At 35.5% G+C, this 25,028-nt stretch overlaps 1 long non-coding RNA gene across 2 annotated transcripts in view; it reads left to right on the top strand.

Moving 5' to 3' along the window:
- The first annotated feature begins 14,237 nt into the window (after positions 1–14,237).
- The window catches only part of LOC121068463, a 28,496-nt gene continuing 17,705 nt past the window's right edge, over positions 14,238–25,028 (top strand). For both annotated transcript variants that reach the window (XR_005818897.1, XR_005818896.1), the window contains exons 1-3: positions 14,238–14,341; positions 16,793–16,851; positions 22,324–22,366. This is a non-coding gene — a long non-coding RNA (uncharacterized LOC121068463). The remainder of the gene's footprint in view (positions 14,342–16,792; positions 16,852–22,323; positions 22,367–25,028) is intronic.

Here is a 25,028-nt window from a genome sequence, read left to right as displayed (position 1 = left end):
ACTGTCATTCCTATTCAACATTTTCTATATATAATATCTGAATACATGTCAAAATGTGATATCACACTTTTTTGTGCTTTATATGCACATGGGTGACCTCTTGTATAAGTTAACCTACCCTTAGAAGATGTAATGATTACTTACAAAGTCTTAAGCATAAATGGATGGTTCATTTTCACCTGTTCTGTTGAACCATATCTCTCTATAAGTTTCTCTTCATTTTCGTTAGAAGTGAAACATTTTTTGTTGTCCCTGATGAAAGCTACTTCTGCAAGTCTTTTCAGTCTCTATGTTTGTATGTGTGCTTCTTTTTAATTTCTGCTTTCTGTGTTTTAATTACTTAGGATGAAATCAAACTTGACTTTCTTTAAAGCCATCATTAAGAGTTCTTGTAATTTTTATTGTGTGCATCTGCACCATAATATCATGAAACAATATATTCACCTGCCTCTTCAGTGAATCTGAGTCAATGCATTATTACAAAACTGACTACGGTATTTGGAGTTTGGGAAGCACACCCTTAAACCTAGTGAATTTGGGAACTGACAAGAATTAAATATTTGAAACACAAAGAAGGTTGCAAAGCTTCACTTTCAGTCATTACTTTACCAATTACTTATTGATCCTGTTCTCTGTTGGATTTGTTGTATACTAATTGCAGACAATAAAAAGGAAATATTTGCTTGACTGAGATATAGATTTACTGAAAGGACTCCAGAGATTTTAGATTCTGCTCTCTTCTTTTCTCTCATTTATTCCTCTCAGTTTGGTGTGGCAACATGAAGTATATAAAGCTGTTGTGATTAAATGTTTCCTCGGCTCTGCCCAGTTATGTTGGAACTGGTCCAGGCAGGTAGTTGTCCAGAAATCAAACAAATAGTAAAATCTGTTAGTTGAGATTTCATGTAATATGCTCATATTTCTAATCTTGTTCAATAGCTGGAGACTATTTCTCCAGCTATGATTCTCACTGATTAGATTCTCACTGATTAAACGGATGTTGTAAGAAGACAGCTTATGTGTCTCATCAGTTCCATCTGCCAGCATGTCACCTTTTCTCTTACACTTGGATTCTAAAGTCTTTGGGACAGAAGACATTTTTTTTCCTTGGGTTTCTGCCATACTTAACAGTGTGGCAGGCTGGTTCATTTTGGTGGTTCTTAATCCCCCCACCCAAAAATAAATAAATAAATAAAAAATAAATAAAAACACAAAACAAAAGTTACCATGGTCTTGAGTATAGGAAGCCAATAAATTGCCCAGAGAAGCTGTGGATGCTGCATCCCTGGAATTGTTCAAGGCCAGGTTGGGTGGGGCTTCCACTGGTCTAGTGGAAGGTGTCCCTGACCAGGGCAGGGACATTGGAACTGGGTGATCTTTAAAGTTTCTTCCAACACAAGCCATTCTGTGATTCTATGATTCTAAGAAATTTTGTATAATGTCCTTGTGTAGGTTCTTATTTCATAGTTAGTTCTGCAAATCAAGTGATGGGGGGTTAACATGACAAAATGGCAAGAACTTTATATACTTCGTTCTATAATGAATACTTTGTGTTTGAAATTAGAATGCTCAACACAACAGGAATTATGTCTTACTATGACAGTCAACAAACAAATTGTGAAAAGGTATAGTATAGCTCAGGCATGCATGACTGAAAAGCAGATTTACAATGCTCTATTAGCCACTTAGAGTCCCTACATGTACAATGAAGAGAATGGGATTCACAACCCCATAATCTGTATGTAGAAACATGACTGCTTTTATAAAATGACTATGTAATTTTAAATGTAGAAATCCACTGTTGTCCCTTTTTTAACTGCTGTGGGCTGATGTGATAATTAGTAGGTCACAGAGTCAGTCATAAAGCAACAGAACCCTGGTATCTTACTTTGTAGGAAATTACATGAACTTCTAATTTAGTAAGAATAAAAGAATGTGTCCACCAAGGGAATGAGAACCTTTCTGAATGAAAATTACAATGAATACTGTGCATTGTGCTTCAAGCAGCTCAGGTCTGTTGCTATTTGTTACACATGCCTGGAACACACTAGTAGATTGTATCTTGAGGAGAGGCATTTCAAGTTTGAGAACAGGCAACCTGTTTTTTGCGTCTTGAAAGGTCTTGATGGTACCTTTATATGTGGATAGCACTATTACTTTTTCACCAGACCAAGGAATTGTATTAGTGGTGTCAGTGAAGTAGTGAACGGGACATGCATTTTGTATGAAGTTCCATGGTTCTTGTCTATAGTTGCTTATCTGGCCAGGATCTAACTTAGGAAGGAAAACAAGCTGTGTAGAGGCAGCTTCTTCATGTTTCACTATGTTGTGAGCTGCGATAGACAAGGATTCATGTTGCACTATGAGCTGCTTCTCCATGAAGCATCAGAACAGACATGCTGTGGATAGGTTTTATGGATTTCAGAACTTGGAACCCAATATAGTCAGATTTCAGGAACTCAGTTGCTATTTTTGGTCAATACCATGGCGCTTCTGTATTCTCTAGATTCTAAGAATGTTTCATAGAACCTTGAATCAAAAAGAGCCAAATATTACTGTAGTACGCATAGCAGCACCACACCGAAAGTATGTCAACATACAGCATGTAGGAGTACAACAAATTTCCATTATAAATTTGTTATTTCAAGAATATCAAAAATTCTGAAATATGATAGGTAAAATCTCTAATTTTAAAAACAGCCAAAGCTTTTTTTGTGTGTACTCAATAGTCCAGTCAAACCGAACTTACACTTTTACGTTAGTATAACTGGTACAACAGTCTGTTATATGGAATCTTTCATTATTACCTCATTTATAGCATGTTAGAAATTTATGCATGAATTTTTCATTAGCTGCTCATACAAGAGATAATGATTTTTTCTGGTTTTGGTGTTAACCTTCACCAATTATTTTTATTACCATTTAAGTTTAGAGAGAAATGTTGAATGCAAAATAAAAGCAAAAATATAATTCAAATTATGATAGATTCAAGAAACTATTGCCTCATACATAGAGAAAGATATGACACATGCACGGTGAATCTGATTTATGATAGATGCATTTAGCAGCCCACCTTCTGTTAAGATTGATTTGATACATCTACAAAAAGAAGTACAAATGAAAAGTAACAATATAAACATTAAAGTTACCTAAGGCAAACTTTTAATATCAAAAGGTAATTCATACATACATCTAATCAGAAGTTTTACATAATGTCTGTACCATTATACAGGATATACCATGCTCAATTTATCCATGTTTAGATTAACACACATGAAAAAGTAAAAAGGCAACATTTATTTTTGAAGTTATGAGGAAATCCAGGTATGACGATTTGTAGTGACCAATGCTAACAGTTGCAAATCAGCAATCCTTTTCCCCTGGCATTTGTGGTTAGAAAGACTGCTCAGGCAAATACATAACATAATGTTTTTGTAGTGAAGGCATTGGGGCTTTATATTTTAAAAACACCACATTCCAGTTGTACTTAGGATTTATCCTACTCTCAGTAAAATCTCAGTCACATCAAAACTGGGATGACCTTAGTGAGGCAGGCTGAAGCACTAAAGGCTGGATTCTATAGAGACATCCCAGAAAAGACTCAAGAAGACTTATTTCTGGATTTTTCTCTTTTACACCATCTCCTCCTTATGAACCTTGTGATTCATTTCTGGACTGCCATACTGTTGCAGCAGAAGAAATGAGGTTTCATCCTTTCAACTTATTCTAGACCCTAGTAATTAAAGTGCTTTTCAGATCAGAGAAGTTTTCCATTTAGATTTATGTTGAGATGAACCCATGTTGCTGCTCTTAAAAACAAACAGTTATTCCCAGACATGTCCTAAAAAAAAAAAAAAGAAAAAAAAAGACAGAGACAGACAGACAGAGACAGACAAAAAGACAAAACAATGAACCAATTCTTTCAAAGGAATGATATGAAAAGAAGTAAAAGTGTTATATAGAGTTGTTGTTTGCCTGATTCCTGGTTTGCACCGACATTCCAGTATTTTGCTTTCTTACTTAGAAATACTAAAGTGCTTTCTTTGATCTAACTCTAGTGTAAATAACAAACTTGTTGAAAATTGTTGGCATATAACCACATAGCTTCCTGGAAAATCTAAAGCTGTTGAAGAGGAAAACTGCATAAATTCCTTGTGTCTCTTGAAAAATCCATACTATATTCATGACATGGGAATTTTTAAAGCAATTTATTAAAAATCAAGTATGTCATTTCTAATTTAAACATAGATTTATTTAAAATAAAGATTAAAATGTGTCAGAAAATTTTAGTCATTTGCAGAGAACAGTGAAATGTTGAATACACTTCTGCCATTTGGACAGCTTATTAACATGGGGCTCACATACAATTAAGAGTGTAAATAGTTCTTCACTCCACCCGTTTCCCAAGATACCCAATGATAAGCAAACTTATCTGACAGCCAGTAAGTGAGTTAGCTCTGCCTGCTGTGAGCCCAGGCTAAGCCTTCCCCAGGAGTAACCATGTTAGCTTTTGTTTAGCATGACTGATAATGGTCATTACGTTAGCTTCTGGAGCACATCTGGCTCATCATGAAGGCAGAGCAAAGAGTGACAGAGCGAGAGCCTTACCTTGAGACAGATTTGTCATGAGACTACAGCTTTAATGATGATATTACAATGTAAGATGTCTTCTCATCTTCTTAACATTTTATGTTATAATAACCCGTGAAATGACAAAGATTCATGATTCATATAAATTAGATTAGTTCAAAATACATGTTAGTGAGTTGTGATTGACACAAGACAACAGCAGTTAATCATGGTGGGGCAATAATGGTTTTGTGGTGACTGACCTGAAAATCTGCCTTCAAGAGATAACATTACAATTATCATCTGAACTCAGTGTCTCTTTTCATAGAGACAAAGTGCATTATCTTAACAATTTCTTTTAATTTCTGTTTCACAGAGAATACAGTAAAGCAATGACAAATTAGCTTTCATCTTTCACAGAAATCAAGACAAGGAAAACAATCCTTATCAATTTGACAATGTCTCCATTAATAACCTGTTTTCTCCGTTGCGAATTTTGTTTCACTTTACTAGTGCTTTCCAGCTCCAGAGACATCTAATACTGATTTTTTTTTCTATTGAGCTATTTAATGTCAGTTTATCTGAATTATTTGCTTTATATTAATTTATATTATTTGTTTTATATTATTTATTTGCTTTATAATATTTATATTATTTTGCATATATTCTTCCAAAAGACTAGGATATTATTGATGTGTTTTAACATTACTACAGCATGAAAGAAATACACTGTACTCCATACCAACAAAAACAGACGGCCTGAGTTACTGACATAATACATAATGCTTATTTCGCTTCCTGCTGTGAACATTAAAATTTTGCTACATTCTAGCCCATTTTGCCATCTAGTTGAAAATCAATGAAGAGGGGAAAGGCAAGTTCTATTTATAGAGAACCCCGACACTTTTTATGAGAACCAAATTTAGCTCAGTCCCTGTGATGTCTTATAAAGGGCAAGGCAACATCTAGATTTTAAGAACAGAATGTTCTTACTTCTGCTGTTGGTACATGTCTGTCTGGTCTTGAAGTACAAGTTAGTGAGACTGTGTTTCTGTAAACTAAAAGTGTGTGTTATCAATGTGTATGTCATTCACTGGATGATGGTCTTTCATCTGCAACAATTATGAGTACTCTATAAAGATTTCATGACTGTATAATCTCCAAACAAGAAACCAGTTCTTAGCTCTTATCACAATAATATTATTCAGCTTAATATTTTGTGACATCAGGATGTCTCTGACAAAAGAAAAAAAATGCAAGTCTTGTTAAGGTCCAGGAAGGCCAGTTGTAATGACTGTCAGTTGAAGTCATAACGATGTTAACACCACAATTTACAATTCCAGCAAACATAATATTTCAGTCTATGTATTCAATTAAATGTATGCTGAAATGCCAGATTAGAAATAATTGAAAAAAAAAAAAAAAATCTGGTTGATGTTTCAATAAGGACCAGTCTAGTCTATTGTCTGAATGTTCTGACAATAAAAAATATATAATGCCTGTTACACATATTCATAGGAGCCCTGAAAAGGCTCTCCTGCAGCATTACTCACTGGAGGTAGAAATAAGTGTTCTCCAACTCCATGAGCAAAATTTCTTCTGCCTTTTGGCAAGTAAGTCAGTCAGAAAGCCAGTTCTGCCATCCATCTCTGGTCTTTCCTGCTGGCCCATTAGAACAAGAAGGGACAAGCAGCAGGGTCAGCAGGGTCAGAAGTAATATGTTGGCTCTGATTGATGGTGCTCAGGGACTATCACACCCAGGTAGCAAACCATGTAAATGGAAGGGATACAAGCGTTTCATGGAGGGAGAGATGATGTGAATCACAGAGCAGAGTTTGGTTGTGACCAGAGTGATGACTCCAATAAATTCTCTGAAGTGGAAGAAAAGGTTAATGACTGAAGACAGAGTGTGAGGAATGTTGAGAAGAGGTTTGGTATGGGCAAGTAACAGGAAATTGCCCCTCTTCCATGCCTGCTCAAAGTAGAACGTAGGCAATGACCAGCAGGTTCCTGTATCTTGTCCACCACTGCAAACATATGATTAACTGCTTGATTACATGAATACAGTCCAGTAAACTCTGAAACCAGTTGATATTCTTTTTTTAAGTGTGTAATTCTGAAAGTCACTGCAGCTTACACAAGTTCACTCTAAAACTGCACAAGCAGAACACAGTAACCTTTAATGTTTGATAAATACTCAGAAAGATTGGACTTAGTCCCTATGCTGTAGTATCATGTGACAAAACTTATAAAACATTGCTGTCCTCAGAAAATAAAGTTGTCTGCACAGTGAAATTTGTGGGAAAAACTGAAGTTCCTTTTCATTTTAGCTATTTATCTAATAATTTCCATCAGAAGTGCTGATTTGTCATACTATGCTTCCATAGTCAACCAAAGGAAAACAGTGCAGTTTTCTACTTCTGCTGATTTTCTAGTTAACACAAGCAGAGCTATACTGATCTAACTTGGCATGCATCTACTGGCCCAAAGAAAGGTGGTATCTTTTTACAAAAATGCATGTAAATCAATGGCACTTCTTCGGTCGAATTACAAGCATTTTGCAAGGAAGACAAACTTAAATTCGATTTGGGACTGCACACAGAAAAATATATACCTACCTACAGTAATACCTGCATGTTTTTACTCATGGCACCTGCTTATCTTGGTGAGAGAGACACAGCCACGGGTCAGGATCACTGTTTTGTGTCACAGGCATGTAACCATCTTACTATGAGGCTCTAAAACTATTTTGATCTAAACAATGCATCTCTCTGTTAGGACCAAATCATCAATCACCTTCCATGAAGCAACTGTGGATTATTGTTTGCTTGAAAAAAAAACATTAAAATTTCAGTTGGGGCATAAAATGAGGTAAGAACAGGCCTAGTTATTCCTTTGTGTGTGATTACACAATTAATGATTTTAATTGTGATTTTAAAATTTGATCCTAAAAACATTTATTTATTTATTTTAAACAGAAAGAAGAGGTTACCATATTAGTTCAAGTAGTAACTTTTTTTAAAAAAAAACTTTCAAACTTTAGTGGTTAATCCCCTCCTTAGTGCATTTCAACACCTTTCTAAAAGCAGTTGTACTAGAAATTATATTACCTTAAATGGAGGCTTATAACCTTATGATTTTGCTCCAAAAGGTACGCTGTTATGTTCATGCCAAAGTTAGAGGAGTTCTTTTGTGGGTGAAAGTCAGTGGAGTACTATGGAAATGAGAATTATGAAGCTGAATTATACTTTCCTTTAAAACTTTGAAAAATATTATTTTGTCTACAGTTTTTGTCCCACAGGCTTTGCCTTTATTCTGCTAATGTATTTTATTATTTGTGAGGCCAATAGGAGAACTGCTAGTAGCTTTCCTTCAGATTAAAGTTAACATTACTGTCATATTAGGTAAGCAGGGACTTTCCTAATGTTTTATCAAATAAATACCAGGAAAAAAAAGAAAAATCCATAAACAAGAGCAAAGATTACCTTCTCCTATAATGACAGGGGATAAAAACCATTGTGAAAGAAAGTTGTGAATGAAGGTCACTTTACCTATAACAGGGAACAGAACTAAGAGTCTTCCAGATGGAATACAAGAGATTAGACTGCATTATCTAAGTGTCCAGGCTTTAACTTTGTAGACTAGCATAAGCAGTATAAAAATGATCCCATTACACAGCTATTAAATATTCTTGAAGTATTTTTTTTATTATTATGAGATGAAATTCTGTTGTTTTCAGCATTGATATCTAAAATAGTGAGTCAGAATCCTGGCATTGGATTAAAAACTTGAGGGTCTTCTTAAAATAGGGAGTATTTTGTGGTTTATGGTTTTGGTTTGGATTTGGCTTAGGATATTCTCATGGTAAAAGTTTTCTTCATAATATTTGCAGATTTTTCTCTAAAATAATATAAACTTATCTTTACCGTTCAAAATATGTTTCTATCTAATATTCCCATATCTACAAAATCTACAAAATCAGATTCCACAATGCTAAGGAGTGATAGCCTTATTGTATACAGAACATGCAGGTGCTGCAGATCATTAAAATTCCATTTCCCATTTCCCCTGCATTCATCAGGAAAAAAAAAAAATCTTCTCTAATAGAGCTGTAAATTCTATGTCTTTTTACCAAAGCTCACTTTAAACAGTAAAACTATTTGAAGTAAAAAAACTTGTTTGTGATATAGAGTTTTGTTCCTAGCATATCTCAAATACACACACACACACACACACACACAAACCTTTAGAGATTGCTGGAGTAAGGGTTGATGCATATGCTGCACAGACATTGCTATAGTTGTAAAAGACAGATGAAATGGAAAATCTCTGGCCACTGAATACAGAATAGAGAGAATATTTACTCTGTACTTTATGTTGTACTGCTTTAAATATATATAAATAATAGTATAATGTTAACAAAAAAAAAAAAAAAAAAGGAAAATTCAGCCAAGTCCAGAAGACTTAGAGAAAAAAAAAGCAAGCAGAGATCCAAATGGTTGTGTCTTAATTTAGATCTGCTCTTCTCCTTCAGTTTATTTTAAAGCTCATGTATGTTGAGTTTTGAGAGGACCTCATTCTCTGAAATGATAAAAACAAAACTATTTTAAAGTCAAAATTTCTTACCAAAAAAATAGGATGACTTTTTGGGCTTCTTTTCTATATCCACTTTGACAGCCACCAGCATGCTCTGCTTCTCAGGCAGAGATGAAATGACTAAATATACAGAGGGGTATTTGCTGGGTCCCATCAGAAAGGGAGTAATTTCTGAGGCAAGAAGAGATATTTACAAAGTTGTCTTTTGTATGATTCCTCCAAGGACATTTCAGACAGATGGTGAAATAACCTGAAGAGTATCTACATGTACCCATTGTAAAACCAGCAGGAAGGACTAAAATGTAGCAACAGATGACGAGTAATTCCACTGAATCTCAGGTCTCCAATTTCTCTCCTCAAATCGCAATTCCTAGTCATCTTTCAAGACTGTTAACAAATACCAATTCCATACATGTTTCTCTCCCCCAAATTAACCATCAGTTCCTATATTCCTATTCCAAGTTTCCTGGAACCAGAACACTTCCTTCAACACATACGCTTTAATGAGGCTGTATGAATTTATATTAGTCTATCTGAATTTTTGTCAGACAGATTCTTCTTTCACAAATCCTGGAGGAATCACTGAGAACATTCAGTATCCGCTCATTTTAGGTACCCACCTATACATGATCTATAGCAGCCCAGAGTGACAATTTCAGAAAAAGTCCTTAGAGATGTAAGAGGAAGGCCAAGGCACAGGACTATATGGAGAATTTAGCTACCAATTTTTTAGCAAATCTGAGCATGTGTGCAACATTCCTATTCAGAGACTTACAGCTAGATCAAACCTTGCTGGATATTAGAAGAACAGGCAAAAAAAAAAAAAAAAATAAAAAGATATCTTGCTGAAGAAAAACTCCTTTCCCCACTTTCCTGCTGCCAAAGTCTGGTTTCAAACTATGGTTTCTTGAAGAAGATTCTGTCTGAATGTTTTAACCTAAAGCAATGTTTTTTCTCTATCACATTCTTGGATGTGGTTACTTAAAAAAAAGTTCAGGTGAAGTAACCATCCTGCACAGATATTTTCTGCCTTAGTTTGGTGTTCAAAAACATAGCCAAATACATTGAAACGATGAACAACTGTAAACAATAAGATAGATAAGGGGAAACCTGGTGAATAAAGTATTGGAAAATATGAAAACTGCAATGGCCTGTGTTGGACACTCCGGTGACAAAAGACAGCATTTTGTTTGCTAGAGGTAGTTAGGCTGCCAGCATACTTCTTTATTAACTGTATAACTCAACTTTATCTACTATCCACACAGTATCTCCTCATATAACTCTTTTTTTACAGACTGACACACACACAGTTAATAAAAATTTCTTTTCTGTTAGACTTTCTAAAGTCTTTTAAAAATCTGTGAATCAAACCATCAAAAACAGCTATTCAATATATGCAGTTAAGAGCAATAGGGTGTCTATAAATTTACTGGAAATAAATAAAAATAATAAATTAGATAATCGAATTCAATTTGTTTAGGGATAATGGGAATAATGGCCTTAAACGCTGTTCTAACTGAACTTTTACTCTAGGAAGGATTTTCTTGTCTCTTGTTTCTTGTTTTCTTGTTTCTTCAAGTCTCTACATGAAGACTTCCAGTATTGGAAACATTTCACTTTCCTCACTTTTCCTGTGCTTCAATATTATTATTAAAAGTTTCTCCTAAAATTTAATCTTTCTTGCTGCAAATTAAGACCCCTGCTCTTTCTGTCATTCATAATCAAAGAACAAAACAGAATACTTTCTTCCTTGATATCCTAGCCTTGAGGACTATTATCTCCCAAAAGCTTTTATTCTCTGGGCTAAATAATTCTAATTTGTTCAATATTTCCTTATAGATTTTATTTTCTGGACTGCTGGTCATACTCATTACTCTACTCAAGACTCTTTTCAGAAGGTCCAACTCATTCTGGAAATGCCTTTTGCAAAACTGGAAGCACTATGCCAGCTAGAACTTTTCCATTTTTGGTTGAGCAGACTTTGCAGGTCTGACAAGCTGCAGTTCTTTTTATATAATCACACATGGTGTGTGTCTTCTTTGCAATAGTGCAAAATGTTTCACAACAAGGCAAAAATTGAAATGCTAATGTTCAGCTTCATAACATGCAGTGCTCTTTCTATCTACCAAACACCTTCTTGCTCACATTTCAGTGTTTGTGTCACTGATTATTCTTGCCCTGGTTACTTTATATCTCGCTCCCAGTATTTCTCAGAGTGCAACTGCCTGAACACAACAGGGTACTGGGGTTTCAGTACAACAGACACTTTCTGAATTCCTACCAGGTCCCCTAAATGTTTTTATTGCTCTTCTGATCACATTATGCTGATAACCATGAAATTAGTCTTGGGTGCTTCAAATTAATTTTAAGCACCTAAGTCCGCTTGAGAAATACACAAATCTGCTCACTTGATTAAGGGTTCACACACATATGAAAGAAGAATGTAATCTACCCCAAATTGCCCTAAATTGTAATTTAGGCATCTGATAACTACATGGCAATCCAGTCTGCCTATTTCATTATCACCATTTTAGTACAAAAATAATTAGGTTCTTCCTTAATTAGCTGACAGCATTGTATGAAACTAAACTTAGTTACACGTGCTTGTTCAGAAGTGCCTATTACAGGTCTTGAGCTTCCTATTAATGCAGGTTTAAGTGTATAGCCTGTAACTAAAATGAAGGTCTCTGAAAAAGCCTGATCAGCCTTAAGAGTAAGGAGGAGTCAGACTGTAAGTTAGACTGTCACCTAAACATGCCAAGGAAGGAATTAGTGACACTTTCTTCTTATGAGCCAATAATAATTTAATCAATGTAATTAAAAATAAATAAATTAAAAAATATTACAGCATTATTGTATGACTGTCTTCAGACCAGCTCACTTGCAGTGATATCCACTCATCCTTATAGCCTTTAATTTTCCAGTTAAGGACCTGTACTTTGTAGAAGACTGGATCTTTAAAGCCCTTTCTGTTGCCCCAGGGACTAAATTTAGTTTCTTATGTTAGGAGGAAAGTACTACAGGGGTCGCCCTTAGGCAAAGTAATACTTAAATTAGGTGAAGTGATCTCCATCATAAAGTTTAGTCACTTAATCAGGTACTGAAATCCTGCCAGAGTATGCATCTAATGAAGGTGCCATTTTTACCTATGCAGATTTCCTCAGTGCCTGATTTATATTCATGACTATGCTGGAGGCCCCCAGTGGATTAGATTTGAAGATTCTAGTCAAATACAGATATTATTGATCAAAGTAGCATATCTAAAGCATTCTTTATTTTCAAAGCTCCCTGCAAACACGAACTAAGTCAGGCACCTTCCACATTATAATTGAAAACCCAAGTGGCATAATCTTTCACTGAAAACTAGTTAAAAGACATGTGGCTATACACAGTAAATAAATGACATTATCCTGCTATATGTGGAAGCTGAATAGAAAAGAAATGGACAACTTCTATCCATTCATGCCTGGACACTTGAGAATATAGTGCTATTACTAATTATTGTGTCAGCATAACACATCTTAAAAATAGAACTCCTTCTTTCTAGTGCAATAAATTCTGGATAAGAGCTCAAAATTGCCAAAGGAAGGGTGGAATCTGTCATGTTAGGTAGTATGAGTTTTATTTCTCTACCAACATGTCTCGGAATGCTTAGGAAATTTCAAACACATGAACCCCATGAAATGGAGAATTAAATTAATTAACTCTTGCCCTGAGTTAATTGCCTGTAATGCCTAGCTTTTATGTCAAAACATCCTGAATATGAAAAGTTTGTTTGTCTCTGTTGTGATCTGAAATCTTCATTTGGAAACCACTTCATCCCTTCCCCCAGTTTCCAGCTGTTACTTTTGCAATAATAGCATTTGACATTAAGTAACAAGAAGTAAGCTGAAGAGAGGATGTTAGTTCAGCCAATGTCATATCCAGGTACAAGTGAAATCTGATGCAGACGGTGCAAAAGGAATGAGCTATGAACTGAAGCTGCATTTTCATGAATCAGATGCAGACAGAGATATTGATATGACTTGAGCTTCAGAAGACCCAGTTCAGACACTCACAAGACCTTGATTACTTTCTCGATACAAAAATGTGTTATTAGAAAACAACCTACAAGCTTAAAAATCAGGCTTTTATTATGTTATAAATAATGTAAATAAAAAAAAGGATGTTATAAATTCAATGCATGTAGAGAAACATTGTGTTTTGTTTACCTGCTAGAAAAGAATTCTTAATCTGTTGTTTCCTAGAGCTGTGTGGAATCTATATTTAAATATTGATTGAAAATTTATTTGGCAATTGTAAAGGTAATATTGGGAATGGCAAAAAAATAAAAAATAGAAAAATAAAGTAGCAGCAAAATCAAAAGAACTTCAATAACTATTTGAACATTGCCCATGAAGCTCCTGAACATGAAAAGAAATCTACAGAGGGGAAAAATAGATATGGGATGAAATATGTTTTTAAAAGTATCCTACTTGAGAAGGACCACTTTGAAATATTGAAGGGATTGCATTGTTTGTTTTCAGCTCTTAGAAACTAGAAGCTAACTCAGAATGAATCGTCGAAGTGGTCAATTTTGAAAGTATTTATAAATCAATGTAATGGTATATAATTTTTTGCACTACCTGATTTTTTTTTCTCTTTTTTTTAACCCTTTAATCTTTTTTATTACATTCATGTAATATTTAAGAAAGAAACAGTTTCTGATTATCAAACGACATAAGAATGCAACAAAATAGAAACAGCTCTGCTACATTAAATAAGAAACCAGTCAGAACTGGGACCCATACAGATGTCCAAGGAGAATATAAGAAAGGACATAATGTAATCACCTTTTGCTAGTTTTAAACTTGTTACTTCACAATTTCATTAATTTTTTATTAACAGTAGGGTATCATAAAATATTCTCATAACATGGGGGTTAAGGAATATTTAATTTCTATTAACTTTACTGTTGCACAATCTTAAAGACCTCTTTAACATCTTTTTTTTTTTTTTTTAAGCCTAAAATTCCTCATTTACTTACTTGTCCCTCATATAGAAGTTAATTCACTCTTTTCTTCATCTTCTGCAGTTCAGCCATATCCTTTTTGAAATGGTCTGGCCAGAACAATTATCAAGATATGATCATACTGTGGATTGTATAATGGTGTAATGATGATTCTTGTTCTTCCAGGTATTTATTTCCAATTAATTTTTAATATTTTACTTGTTTCTTTTATAACTACTGGGTACTGAGCTGATGTTTGTATAAAAATTATTGATTTCACTTGTGAAACTTCTTTCACTATCCTATCATTGTGTATTTGAAATTAAGATGTGTTTCCCCCATACAAACCATTTTATTTTAATACACTTTGAATTTCAGCTGCCATTTTCTATCTCAGCCACATAGGATCATGATTCATTTGTGACATGTTGTTGTTCGATATTCAGCTTCACTACCCCAAATAATTTAGCAACCCATGTGTTCTCATTCACATCATTTTATCAATCGTTGATGAATAGCTTGAATAGCAGATTCTAGCTTTAATTGTTATAGGATTCTAATAGTGGCTTTAGTCATCTATTCTTACCAAACAGTTATTCTTACTTTTTAATTTTACTCCTTTAAACAGTTTATTTTTTTATGAACTTACCTTTTATTCAGTGCCAACCCAGTTTTCTTGAGAGTTTTTGTCAAAAGATTTGTCAAAAGTTTTTTGGAGACTGGAATAGCTTATAGCGACTTGATGACTCTTGTTCTTGCTCACAATGACTCCTTTAAAGAATGCTAACAAATTTCTGAAGCATAGCTCATTTCTTCAAAAGCCAGTGGTTCTTTCTTTCCCAGCATGTCACATGTTGCTGTGATTACGTATATGTATCTGTGCACTATCTATTCTCTATTAAACTTTCCACCGGTTTTGTTTTTTCTTCATTTTCTTTTGTTTCAGTATAGAAATCAAATTTCTTACTTTTCAGGTTTGGGGGATTTCTTAATTTTTAATTTTTTTTCTTCTTTATATTTGTCACCCTCCATTCCCCCCTCTGCTGAAGCAATTTTAACAGACAGCAGACACATCACAGCTAAATAGGTCACCTATTTTATACTTTGAGGAATGCCATCTGGGTCTGTCAAGTCATTACCATTCATTTCTCTAGTTTATTCTAGAATCTTTCCTAATGACACTTCAGTTTAGAATCATAGAATCAACTGTATTGGAAAAGAACTTCAAGATCATCAACTCCAACCATCAACCTAACCTACCGAGTCCCATCACTAAACCACATTTCTTAGTGCCATTTCTTAAACATCTCTGGGAATGGGGATTCCACCACTGCCCTGAACAGCGCATTCCACTCCTTAACCACCCTCTCCATGAAGAAATTCTTCCTAATGTTTGATCTAAACCTCTCCTGGCACAACTAGATAGAGTAAAGTCTGAGACTGATCCTTCAGTAAGTTTCTCACAAAGAAGGCTTCTGGCCTGAGTACCTCCTCTATTGTGAATGTAGATGCAAAGAAGTTACTTAGCTTTTCTGCTAAATTCTTATCTTCTTTACCATCCCTTTACACTTTGATCACCTGTTGGCCCTACATATTGTCTAGCAAACTTCCTCTTTCTGATCTGTTTGAAAATGGTTTAATATCAGTTTTTATGCCTTCGGTAAATCTTTTTAACAAAACCTATTTTGACCCATTGTATTGTGTTTTTAGATTTAACTCATCAGTGTTTGCATCTCTTTTTGTATTTTTTTCAATGTGATATGACTTCAATATTTTAAAGGATGTCTTTGTACGTTTAATAGCTTCCTTTATTTTGCTGTTTACTGATGTTTACTGAAACCACAGGGTACTTTACTTAGAAAAAAATGACTGGCTTTTTGGAGGAGTGTTTTTCTTTTTTTTTTGTCTGCTGTAGTAGTTGCTTTAATTACTATAAATTTTCTTTCAGCCTTTGCTGAATTATCTTTAAATAACCACCTTGCTACTTCTTAGCACTTTTTCATTTTAGGTACTCCTCTGAATATCTTATCCTTCTATTGGGTTCTCAGTTGAAACAACTAAACAAGCTTGAAGAGAGAGATCTAAAAAGAACGTTGTATCCCAATAGTGTGATGTGCCTCATTTTTAAGAACTAGTTGTGTAAAAGAATTCAAAATTAAGTACCTGTACTCTTTGTACAGTGGTTTATTATAGTCTTGTTTTAGTCTTCCCATAAGTATCCAGAAAGAGTAGCTCATTGAAAAGGGAATTGTTTAAAAAACCCTGGGGGAGCACTAAAGACAAGATTACCCAATAAATTACATCTCTCTCTTCATCTGAGATGTTATACAAAAGTATGGAGAAATACGTTCAAAATCCCCTCTAGAATTGAAGGGTTATAACAATGGGGACATACAACATATCCGCCCTAGGGTGCCCATCCTCACTGTGAGCAGATGCAACCCCAGTCTAAATGACACCATTCATGGGATGGTGCAGCAGTACTCTTTCCTGAGGTGGCAGCGCAGAGGCTCTGGTCTGTGAGTTGGAAAATATTTGCCTTTTCTCTCAGGGATTCATACTCCCAAGGCATGCAAATTCTAATAAAGAATTCTGCCTGCTTACCCAATCAATCCTTAGTCTGCATTCTTCTTTCAGGAACACACAAACAGCTGCTAAAGAAGGCATGGAGGTTATCATGCAGTGCTGTTCTCAAGGTAAAAGGAAAGTGTGGGCTACATTTCAGTCTCATCATGCCAGGAGAATAATTTAACGTGTTTTTTCTTTCTCTTGGATGAGTGCTTTAATTACTGAGCTATTAAATGAATGACAAATTGTGGCACAAGCCTTCACGAGGCTTGTGTCACAGGAAGTGGCTGTGAACACCAGCAAGTACTGTGGTGACAAATTGGCAAGACATGTTCCAGAAAACCCTTCCAGAAAAGCCCTCTGGGGAGACACAGGTGAGTGAATTCTGTATTGGAAATCTTTATTGGTTTTAATCACTCTGCTGAGGATCACTGTCAATAAATATATAAATAAATAAATAAAATTAAAGGGGGGCTTGCACATGTGTAGGAAAAAAAAATAAGTAGCCTAGGAAACTTTAATGTTTCATATTGAGGTCTTCATAAAGTTTACTTCATCTCAGATGAAACTATAGAGAAAACTGATTTCAGGCTTAGTTGCTTTAAGAAATAGTCTATCGTTCTTCTCTGGACACTAGATGATTTTGTCAGCTGAATAGTAGATATAAATTTATAGACAAATTACATGTTTAAATATCAAAGATATTTTCATTCAATATCTTTTTACAAAATGAGGTTCATAGCTATTTTTTTTTTGAGCAAAAATATCTCCCGAATTTTGGTTCAGATTATTTCATTTTCAATATTTTAAAGTTTTATCTTTCAGTACTAACTTATATGTTCAACTTTAAAAGAATATACTATTATTTTCCTTTCTCACATCAGCAATTTTTTCCTCTTCATAACTAAAAGATTTTTCCACAAACTGCCAGGATTTTCATCAGCATATGAATTTAATCACAACCTTTAACTAGAAAATTCTTAGGTTTTTTAAATCCCATAAATATATGTAGTTTTTATCTCCAAGATAATCATCAAGGTCCCTAGGACGTTGTTTTGTCACATACACAATTTACAGGCTCCAGATTTTCATTTTTCATTTATTTATTTATTTATTTTAGGTATGTGTTTATAAGATAATTAAGCTATACTTTTTTTTTTCTTTTTTTTTTTTTTTCTCAGAGAGATAAAAATACAGTAAAATATACCTGTTTGCAATTTTATGTTTATTTTCTTCTGTCAAAATGAACTAATTGATGTCAGTGTGCCATAAAACTCTAATATCTAATAACAATTTATACTTAGGTCTTGAAAAAAATCATATTACAAAGTAATAGTAATGATTCAAAATAAACACTAACCTTAGAATGAGCTATGAGCATTTGCAACTGGTAAATCTGCAGCATTTGTTTATCTAGACTGGCAACACAGAGTAATTCCACTGAAATCTAGACATAAGGACAGAAGTCTAAACCATGTGTCTAATTTACTCTAGATGTGGCCAGTTAAAAAATAAACAGAGCCAAGAGCTCCTGAGCTACACACTAAGCTCAGAAACACAGTAATAGATGCAACAGATGTGTGAATAGTGGTTATTACCTATTTTCAACCATTCTCTTTTGAGCAGTTAGTACTTCGGCTAAATCCCAAGTAAAGATTTGGTGTTCCTCAGCATTTTTCCTGTAATGTGTAAGGGAAAGTAAAACTTCAGTGGTCACTGCCAGACCAGAGCAGGAGCATGAGTTATTTTCTTTTTACAAGTTCAGCCAATGTTTTCACAATAATATTTGCTAATGGCTGCACTTCAAAGAGACACAGGCATTCTGCAGCTACCTCCTCCTGTTCATCGCACTAGCACCGTGCAGTCCACTGAGCTGTTTTCACATCTAAATGTTTGTTTTTAACAGCTGTGTCTGTGGTGAATTAAGCCTCAGTTGTAGCTGTTTAAATAAACACTTAGATCACAGTGTGGTACCTACACACTGAGCAGTGGTGAGATGGGTTTAGGAAACAGGAGTAAGTATTCTTTTAATCCAACACATAGAAAATATATGCAAGTTATTTTTTTTGTGTGTAAGTAGCTCCACACTTTGGTTATAGGTCTAAAATATAGACGTTTAAAATAAGTTTAAAGTGTAGCTCCTAGTCTGCAATTGTAAAATGATCTTATAATATGGCCTAGATACGTTGAAACCACATCTCTTCCTACATTTCTCTTAATGTTCCTAAGAACTATGACTTTTTCAGAACTATATAAACTTTTTTGTGTGTTTTCTGACTTCCTAAAAGAAAGAGAAAACAAGGTGAAGTTCCTGATACAGCATGTTTTTTTTCATTATATATGAATATGCTGAATCTCACAGGTGTCAACAGGCACACAGAGGTCAGTCTTTTGTTGATTTGAGTCATATATACACCTAGAATTTATAACAATCAACTGTAGATTTTTTTCAGCATTTTAACCATGAATAATATGTTGATGCAGTAAGTATAGTATGAGTAGGATACATCTCACTTGTCTTCAGTCTCTGAAATGTTAAACATCTGTTATAAACTAGGTACTAAATTCTTCTGTAGGCAATGCTGATGGTCTCTACCGGGGTCTGTCATAGCACCCATCTTAGATAGCTATTTTTGGATTGTTTGCATTTTCCACTGACACTATTTATCTTCCTTAACAGAAGGTATCTGTCTTGAGACCTAACTGTTAGCTCAATAATGTAAGATGATTATCTCCCTGAACTGTAGTACATACTACAGAGTATAGGAGTGTTACAGAACTCTCCCACAGCTGTGAATGTGTTAAGTGATACCGATGTCTCAGTTACTCCACTTCTTCCATTAGCAGTTTCTTTTTCCTAAATCTTTCCCATCTCTTTGGAAACACTTTTTACTTATTCAAGTAATAAGAGTATCAAGGAAGTTGCACAGAGGTGCAAAGAAACATGCAGTGGTAGTTGTTTCTTATTTGGGCAGCTCTCTCCTATTGCTTTTCCTTTTGCTCTCCTCTGTCTCCCTGATTTTTAAGATAGCTGCAAGGTACCACTTGATGCATTCAGCAATAACTGAGGCCAAATGGAGTTCATCATGATAGAATCATAATTGTTAATGATAATACATGTTTAATCCAATTCATACTCCAGTCTGATATGAGATTTGCCCTTTATTGGAACAATAACAGAGAATTGGACAATGTTCTATATTAATGCTTGTAAAATGCTCTTCTTAACTCTCTGCCATAGGGACAGTTTTCTCTCATACGTGGTTTTGTAAGTTTTTATTCTCTGGATATAATACTTAATATAATTTGATTTATTCGCCTTTCAAACAGAAATTACATTTTGAAAAAGAAACAAAAACCACCCTTTTCAATTTCAAATATCAACTTTATTTTAATGTAATTTTAAATGTCTTTTTAGCCTAAAAGACTTAACATAAATGTTAAGGTTTTTCCCTTCTTTATTTTTTGCCTTTCCCTGTGAACAAGAAGAGAAGAAGAAAAAAAAGTGTGAGAGGGGAGAGTTAGATAAGTACACTGTTCTTAAACATCTACTTAAGTCAATGGAAGGTATGGTTTCTCCATTTCCCATATTATGCTATTACATTCTAAATAACAAACCTTAGTAAACAGTTGCAAAACATGGCATAGTGCGAGAGAATATAAAACCAGTTTTTCACATTGAAGGTAGAACAAGGGTACAGATCAAAATATAATAAAAATAATGAAAATCTGTTATCAGATAATATTTTCATAGGAATTTGGAAAAATAGAAAGGTAATATTGTTCCATGTAACGTAAGTGTGATTAATAAGTGCAAAACATTCACTAGGAATTTAGAAACAGACATAAGACCTGGAACCTAGGTACAAACTCTTTAGCATCCATAAAGTTAGCATATTATTTGATGTTATGGCAAAACTAATACACAAAGCTTTGACACAATTTTTGTTTTTTAAATTCATTTTTAAATAATATTCGAAGAGGCAGAGCTGCAGAATACTTTTTGTGAAATTATAAAACTAAACTACTTGAAGTAGATATCACATTCTTGATAAAAACAAATGAAAAACAAATGTACTTTTTTATCATCAATATGGAAACTTACAAGACTATTTTTTCTTTAGAAAGTGTATTAGAAGCTGAACATGATAGTGATTCTTTTTTGTCGCTGTTGCATGTTTTGAAGTCACTGGAATTTTATTATATGCTTCAATTTAAGTTCTTGAAAACCTGCAGCTCTATGATAATGTCCTTTTAAAATAAAAAAATCTTGTAATGAAAATATATGTGAACTGCATATGAATATGCTCAGCTCCACTCAATTCCATTGAACATATATCTGGATGAAGTTCAACTGCTGTTTTTCAGAATGGAGTAGTTCATCACCTGTTGTCTAGCAAATCTGACTACAACAATAACATAACTATGGTTGTAGGCAACAGACTTTTCATATAGAAGGAGTAATCATAATCACAGATCAGGTGTTTTACAATATGACTATATTAAGTGTTAGGATAGGCCTGCTGGTAAGAAAGATCAATGGGCCTACTTGGGATAACTTCTTGCAAACATAGTAGGTGCTGTGAAGTACATCTCACAGATCCCTGCTTTGAACATAGAACAGGACCAACCCATGTTTGGTACTGATTTGAAAAAAAAAATAAAAATAAAAAGAACAAAACAAAAAAACAGACAAACAAACAAAAACAACTGACAGACATTAGGATTGCTGTGTTCAAATGATACTTAATTTTCATTTTTATTTTATTATTTCTACAATGCTTTATTAGGAGTGCTATGAAAACGATATAATTCATTATACATTATGCAAATAACTGTTAAAATTGTTACCCTAAGACTAAATAGTTCAACATTTGATTTTATGTAAGAAAATGGATTTGCTGCTTCTGGCAATGTTAACGTAATTACCACTGGCTTAATTTGTAGCATGAAGATCTGTAAGGCTGTGTCCCATAATAGTTGCCATCTTGTTTTACTACTGTTAAATTGTAATTATAGTTTTGGAAAACCATATGTTTGGGGACATTAATGGTGGCAGCAGAATCTTGACAAAATGCTTGTTGCTTAGCTACAACTGGATGGAACAAACTACTAGTAGAGCTGTAGAAACATTTGTTTTCCAAGAAGTACGTTTAAATGAAATAGCAACTGTGTTGTGACTGTTACTGCCGGTTCTTCCACAGTTACTAATACACTGTCAAGAGAAGTTTACAGATATTGCAAACCCTTTTTTTTTTTTTTTTTTTTTTTCATGAAAGTTACAGATTAGAATTGTAGAATATGTTAGCAGTTTTTGCCAAGAGATTTTTCTTTAAATTTTGTTTCAATTTTGAAATGTTGAAAAGGGATGTTATAAATACTTTCATGACTTTGCAAATGAAAAATTCATCTGGTTTCAGTTTCTAATGCTAAAGTAAATGGAAAATTACCTAGGTGTTCTTAGCTAAAATGAACCTTATCAACTGATAGAAAGACATTTTTCTCTCTCTAATAAGACTCGCTTAAAATAAAAATTAAACTTAAATTTTAAGACTGAAATTGCCTACAAATTTTTATTTATTTATTTATTTTCATCACAGGTCAGCCCACAAATCTGAAACAAGACAGAATTACATACAGTTGGTAAGTTCTGACTCACATTTTTCTCCAAGAGATATTTTGCATTCCATGTTTGATTTGAGCAAAAGGCCAATAAGTACTGAATTAATGCAAGAAGTTTGAATTGATGCTTATGGCCCCCCTATTGTTTTAGCATAAAGAATATGCAAATATTAATGAGGCTCTGCTGCTTCTTTTGTTAAAGATTTGTTGAAGCCAAACATATCAGTTTCAGATTTTAGCTTTAATGATCTCTTGCTTGTAATTTTATTATTCGACTGTAATCAAAATTAAGCTGAGACAAGACAATAATTTAAATGAAAACAATTGATAAATAAAACTTACACTCTGACATTATAAAACCTTCTAGAGCTTGCTTATAACTTGCACTCTGCAGATCTTTCTCTCTTATGTATAGAAGAGTGCTAATTTCCTTCATCAGACCTATTTCATTATATGAAAAAATAATATATTGGTGTCTTATTAAACGATTAAGCTGTAATTCTACACCAGTGAAAATTTAGGAAATGAAGATACAGAAGTATTCAAACTTCTATCAGTGCAGTTACACTACCATAAACATATAACTTGTTTTCTTGTCTTCTCATTTTAAACACCCTTTGTGGGCCAGTTCTGGGAAATGTTTCTTCTCTGCTCTTCTGCAGAGGTCCCAGTCAGATTTGCCCCATTTCTTCTGCTCCATTAGGTGTACTGGATAGTCTAATATTAGTGACAGAATTTCCAGTATTCTGATGTTTACAGAATCACGGAATCACAGAATCGTCTAGGTTGGAAGAGACCTCCAAGATCATCTAGTCCAACCTCTGACCTAACACTAACAAGTCCTCCACTAAACCATATCACTAAGGGCTACATCTAAACGTCTTTTAAAGACCTCCAGGGATGGCGACTCAACCACCTCCCTGGGCAGCCCATTCCAATGCCTAACAACCCTTTCGGTAAAGAAGTTCTTCCTAATATCCAACCTAAACCTCCCCTGGCGCAACTTTAGCCCATTCCCCCTCGTCCTGTCACCAGGCACATGGGAGAATAGACCAACCCCCACCTCTCTACAGCCTCCTTTAAGGTACCTATAGAGAGCGATGAGGTCTCCCCTGAGCCTCCTCTTCTCCAGGCTAAACAACCCCAGCTCCCTCAGACGCTCCTCGTAAGACTTGTTCTCCAGACCCCTCACCAGCTTCGTTGCCCTTCTCTGGACTCTCTCGAGCACCTCCATGTCCTTCTTGTAGCGAGGGGCCCAAAACTGAACACAGTACTCAAGGTGCGGCCTCACCAGAGCCAAGTACAGGGGGACAATCACCTCCTTAGACCTGCTGGCCACACTGCTTCTTATGCAAGCCAGGATGCTGTTGGCCTTCTTGGCCACCTGAGCACACTGCTGGCTCATATTCAGCCGGCTATCAACCAGTACTCCCAGGTCCTTCTCCGCCAGGCAGCTTTCCAGCCACTCATCTCCCAGCCTGTAGCGCTGCTTGGGGTTGTTGCGCCCCAGGTGCAGGACCCGGCACTTGGCCTTGTTGAACTTCATGCAGTTGACCTCAGCCCATCGGTCCAGCCTGTCCAGATCTTCCTGCAGAGCCTTCTTTCCCTCGAGCAGATCGACACACGCACCTAACTTGGTGTCATCTGCAAACTTACTGAGGGTGCACTCGATCCCCTCATCCAGGTCATCGATAAAGATATTAAAGAGGACCGGCCCCAGCACTGAGCCCTGGGGGACTCCACTAGTAACCGGCCTCCAACTGGATTTGGCTCCATTCACCACAACTCTTTGGGCCCGGCCATCCAGCCAGTGTTTAACCCAACAAAGCGTACGCCAGTCCAAGCCACGAGCAGCCAGTTTCTTGAGGAGAATGTTGTGGGAAACGGTGTCAAAAGCCTTACTGAAGTCAAGGTAGACCACATCCACAGCCTTCCCCTCATCCACCAAGTGCGTTGCTTGGTCATAGAAGGAGATCAGGTTCGTCAAGCAGGACCTACCTTTCATAAACCCATGCTGACTGGGCCTGATCGCCTGGTTGCCCTGCAAGTGCCGCGTGATGACACTCAAGATAATCTGCTCCATGAGCTTCCCTGGCACAGAGGTCAAACTAACAGGCCTATAGTTCCCCGGGTCTACCCTCCGGCCCTTCTTGTAGATGGGCGTCACGTTTGCTAGCCGCCAGTCAACTGGAACCTCCCCTGATAGCCAGGACTGCCGATAAATAATGGAAAGCGGCTTGGCCAGCTCCTCCGCCAGTTCGCTCAGTACCCTCGGGTGGATCCCATCCGGCCCCATCGACTTGCGTACATCCAAGTGTCGTAGCAGGTTGCCAACCATTTCTTCATGGATAGCGAGGGCCACATCCTGCTCAGCATCCCCTTCCACCAGCTCAGGGTACCAGGTATCCAGAGAACAACCGGTCTTGCCACTAAAGACTGAGGCAAAGAAAGCATTGAGCACCTCAGCCTTTTCCTCATCTTTTATAACTAAGTTTCCCCCTGCATCCAGTAAAGGATGGAGATTCTCCTTAGTCCTCCTTTTTGCATTGATGTATTTGTAAAAACATTTTTTGTTATCTTTAACGGCAGTAGCCAGATTGAGCTCCAGATGAGTTTTGGCCTTTCTAATTTTGTCCCTGCACAGCCTCGCAACATCCTTATAGTCCTCCTGAGTAGCCCGCCC

The sequence above is a fragment of the Cygnus olor genome, chromosome 3 (genome assembly GCF_009769625.2).
Source record: "Cygnus olor isolate bCygOlo1 chromosome 3, bCygOlo1.pri.v2, whole genome shotgun sequence".
NCBI classification, from domain to species: domain Eukaryota; kingdom Metazoa; phylum Chordata; class Aves; order Anseriformes; family Anatidae; genus Cygnus; species Cygnus olor.
This window is presented reverse-complemented; position numbering and strand designations above follow the sequence as displayed.